This window comes from Lathyrus oleraceus, chromosome 4 (assembly GCF_024323335.1).
Source record: "Lathyrus oleraceus cultivar Zhongwan6 chromosome 4, CAAS_Psat_ZW6_1.0, whole genome shotgun sequence".
In the NCBI taxonomy this organism is placed as follows: domain Eukaryota; kingdom Viridiplantae; phylum Streptophyta; class Magnoliopsida; order Fabales; family Fabaceae; genus Lathyrus; species Lathyrus oleraceus.
The window spans coordinates 228,228,925-228,233,546 of NC_066582.1; the positions used below are offsets into that span (position 1 = coordinate 228,228,925).

General features: G+C 37.0%; 1 pseudogene across 1 annotated transcript; it reads right to left on the reverse strand.

Moving 5' to 3' along the window:
- Positions 1-1,797: 1,797 nt before the first annotated feature.
- LOC127074714 (beta-galactosidase 3-like) lies at positions 1,798-3,814 on the reverse strand (annotated as a pseudogene). Its single transcript, XR_007786102.1, has one exon. The product of XR_007786102.1 is annotated as a beta-galactosidase 3-like (transcript).
- Between the last annotated feature and the right edge of the window lie 808 nt (positions 3,815-4,622).

Genomic DNA, 4,622 nt, shown 5'->3' on the forward strand with positions numbered 1-4,622 from the left:
ACATAGGTATCAAACCCACTCCACCAAAGACCATAGAAACCCTCCCTCTCCATGTGGCCACTTATGACTAGTTGTTATTTTAAGACTAATTTAAATATATAAACCAAGATAAATTAAAAAAAGAGTTAAAATAAAAAAACTAATAAAAAGAAAATCTGTTGGACTACCCTAATTAAACCCAGCCGCTTGGCTGTTGGGTTCTAGAGGCTAGTGAGTTTGGGAATCAAAAACATATGCTAATGTAGTATATTAAATGAAAACATTAATAAATGAAAACCTAGAAGGTTTAATCATAAAAAAACTTAATCGTTTCCAATGTTTATCCTCGTTTAAAAAAAAAAATAAAAAAAAAATGGAAACCCAATCTGCTTCACAGAGAAACGCTCTCAATCGCTCTTCTTCTCCCAGTCCCGCTCCCTCTCAACTCTCAAACAATCGCCTTCCACCTCAGCATCTCACTCGCATCTTTCCGTCTCTCACATGAATCCCTCTCTCGCTCTCGACGAACCCCTCTCAATCACTCTCAGTAAACGTCCCAAACTTCGCTCACTCAGACCTAACCCCTCTCTCTCGATCGCGTCCCCAACTTTCAAATGCCCTCAACCTCACTCAAATCATGTAAGAATCCAATGGCTGAAACAAAAAAGCTCACCTTCGGCGGTGACAACGGCAACGATGAATCTCGAACCTCCCTCCTTCGCCTCTTCCAAATAGGTTTGTTTTTGATTTTAAGATTAAGGTTTTCTGCTTTGGAATTTTTCACTTCCGCCTCTCTCTAATTTCGTTCTCTCACTCACTATTTATCCCTCACGAATTAGGGTTTTCAGGTTTGGTATGGTGGAGTTCAAAAGAGGCGTTCCTGCAAAACACTTTTAATGTGCTCAGAATCGAATTGCCCTGTTTGATGCTAGATTTGGAACAGGTAATCTGAGCTCAAACTTTCTTCTTCATTTTTGTCTCTATTCCAATTTGGGAATTTTCTGGATTTTAACACTTGCCAATTGCTTTGTGTTACTGCAGTAAAAATATTGAAGATTCCAAAAGCGGTTTCGGTTTTGATCACAGCTTTGGATTGATTTTGAAGGAGGGGTCAGAATGCGCTGATTGATTTCCTTCAGAGTAACATCTCCATGGGCACCACCTGGTTTAGTGAAAGCAAATGGATATGCCACAGTAGAAGCCAGCTTTGTCGGTGTCCTTATAAAAGATTTCTTACCTTTGAAGACAACATTTTTAGAGACTCCAATGACATTCGGTGGAACCACATTTCGTTCATGTTGTTCATGCGATGGTGTGATGTTACATAACTCTGTTAACTTTTCCAAGTGTAGGTACGTGAGCTATGTCATCCACTCTACATGGTGGAACCTCAGTATCTTCGTTTCTTCTTGTCACAAACCTTTGCTTGGTTACCAAACTGGAATCCACTGTTGCTTGCAAGTTGTTCAATCCCTGCCTTGTATCACCATCAGTAGTGAATATAAGTACGTAATGCTAGAAGCATAATGACCATCATTGTCGGTAACAATACGACTCCTTTGCAAAATCAAACCAACAATAGGTGCACTTAAACTCTTTAGCTTCTCATTAACCTCCTTTCTAGTTCAAATACTCTTTCACATAATCATACATACGAGGTGCTAAATGATGCTAAATTTTGTTGACAAATTGGCTTTGACCACTCCATCTTTGTACTTTTCAATGCAGGAACAAAAGAATCACTAATCATCTTGAAGAAATTAAGCTTCATTATGCTATCAGCAAATCCTGCAGAAGAAGCATTCTTCTTCTTGAAAATATGGAAAAAATGACTCTTTGATTGTCCAAGCTGCAACAGGCTGGAAGATCTCAATTTGTTCATCCTCATCACTTCAGGAATTGATGGAAACACCAGAACTGCATCAAGTTTGTCCCTTTCTTTCTTAACAGCAGTCTTCACTTTGAGTGTAAGCTTTTCAACAAAGATCAAAGAACCAATGGCGATTTTAACATCCTTGCAAAAACAATTGTATGTCGATACATCACGAAGCTCTTCGACTAAGTAACCGACAACTTCAAAAGAAGCATCTTTTGGTTGGTGTATTAGTTAATTAGTGAAGTCAAAGTTGAGTTAATACTAGGAGAAATGAAAGTTAGCTTGAGTTAATTGTTGGAAAGAGAATTGTCACTCTCTTGGCTGTCGAATTGTAGCATCCGCCGCCTCTTAACTTGAGAAGTCTCCCTACCATCCTCTAGTTGTTCCTTTTGAATATATCTTGAATTTGAATCTGCATTATTGACACTATATGCCAAATCACCGCAAGCCTTAATCGGAGTTGTTTCAGCATCAAACATGTAGGAAAGATCTTCTCCATTTTGAGGCACATCATTCCACAGCTCCTCCGAAATATCGAAATTCGGGATTGTATTCTGCAGACAATAATCCTCTCCATGCCAATCCCATGGCTCCTTGTGATTGTTGTTAGAATCCATTAATTGAGCAGTAACTTCTAATGGTTATGTTCTGCCATTGGTTTTGTATCATGCCGTTGTTATTTTTCCATTGTGTTGCTCACGATTTGTGCGCTTTGCTTATGCTTGCAGGTTGACAAAACATACTGGTTTGAGGTCTGCTGCGAATTCTGTTGTGGTTGTTTTGGATTATCGGAAGTGAGTTTTCTGTTGGATATTAATTGAGTTCTCTTCAGTTTGGTTTTGCAGGTTCTGCCGTTGATGCGTTTCCGTTGCCGTTGGAGTTGCCTGATTTGTGTACAACTAACGCTGACTCCATCCACTCGACAGAAGAGATATCGTCTGGTGATGCAAGATTCAAGGCCTCTCCTTTCAGCTCAACCTGGTAAGTCCATTTCTGCCATGACAAAGTCCAGCTTTCACTGATCAAGTCCATGCATAACAACTGGACCTAGAATTCCTGTGTTCCATGTCTCAAAATGTCCACCCACGCTTGGAAGTCCAACAGCAACACTGAGCAAAGCTATAGTGTTTGTTCCGGCACGAAGATTTACATCGCCAATATATCTGAATCTTCTGTCCTCCCTTGTTCCATAGGCAGAGCCAGAAAGTCGATCATTGATAAACACATGTACAGCATGACCAGTTGACTGAACAATGAGAGAAGGAAGTTTGCCTCCGCGAAGAAAGGATTCGGACGAACCAACATCAACGCTAGTTATATACCAAAGGTAGTCACTTATATCTCGTGTTACATTTATCTGTTCTAAGAGACCAGAAACAGTGATTGTATTTGTAGAACTAGAAGAAGTATCTTCATCGAAACTCTCCCATGAGAACATATGAGCATTTGTAGGCAACACTTGTATCTCAGATGTTTGCACTCCAACCTTTGCCGTATTAAAAACAGCATGTCTACAATCCGGGAGGACGCTGACGGACCAAGGAGGTAAATTATAGTGCATATTGTTGAAAAGCACTCTAGCAGAAGATTTGGAATCAAAGTTTGAGAGAAAAGCAAAACAATCTCCAGATTTTGTTGAGTATACATAGGCCTGTTGGAAGTTTCCTAACGAGGTAACAACCGGATCAGTTGAAACTAAAGCTTGCTCACACATTTTGATAGCCTTAGGAAGCTATGTGTATGTTTTTCTATTAGATCCCTGTAATTGTGATTGTTCAGGATTGTACTTGTAGGATTCATGTAATATTATGAACTTGTAAGAAAATACTGTGAAATGTAATGACTTTGTAACTTATGGAAATGTTGTGATGGTTGTGTAATGAATTTGGAAATGGAAATGGATATGTAATGGTAATCGAATGTAATTGGACATGAAAATATGTGTACGAAAATGAGTTCGGAAATGCTTGAAAGCTAAATATTATTGAATGTTATGAAATGTGTGTATGTGCTATTTTGATTTGGGATGAACTACGGTTATAAAATGGATTTTTAGAAATAATCCAAGACTAATTTAAATATCAATTTAAATAATAATAAAAAATCAGTAAAAACCCAATTAAAATCAAATTAATCCATAATTTGTTAAAATTACTTTTGATATCAATTCTAACATCTATTTGAAAATTAAAACCAATTAGAGTTTGAATCATTAGTAAAAATAACAATTAAAATTAAATTGAAATTTGGAATTAAACTTAATTCGAAATTAAAATCAAATTGAAAATTAAAAAAAAGTTAAATAATTAAAATCCATTTTATAATCAAAAGCACCATGATCAAAAAGGCATAGACAATGACCAATGTGTAACAAAACATGGATTTGGGAATGATTGTATGCAAATGAACCTTAGGCCAAGTGCCAAATAAAAATGAAAAAATGGAAAAAATTCAGGATCAAAATCGGGGTATGACACGAACATGATCCACTATAATAACTTCCTTAGAGGCAAACTCTTTAATAATGCTACACTTACAAAGGATTTTCCATATCTTACTATTATAGTAATAGTTATCAATTTTGGCAATAGTCACCGTATTGTCATAATGGATTAATACATGACATTAGTTTTTCCCACAAGGGAATCTCTGCAAGCAAGCTTCGCAATTACTAGATTTCTTATTTACTAGCAGTTGCAAGAGCTATCATTTATGATTCCATAGTGGATTGAGCGAGAATTATTTGTTTCTTATACTTCCAACATAT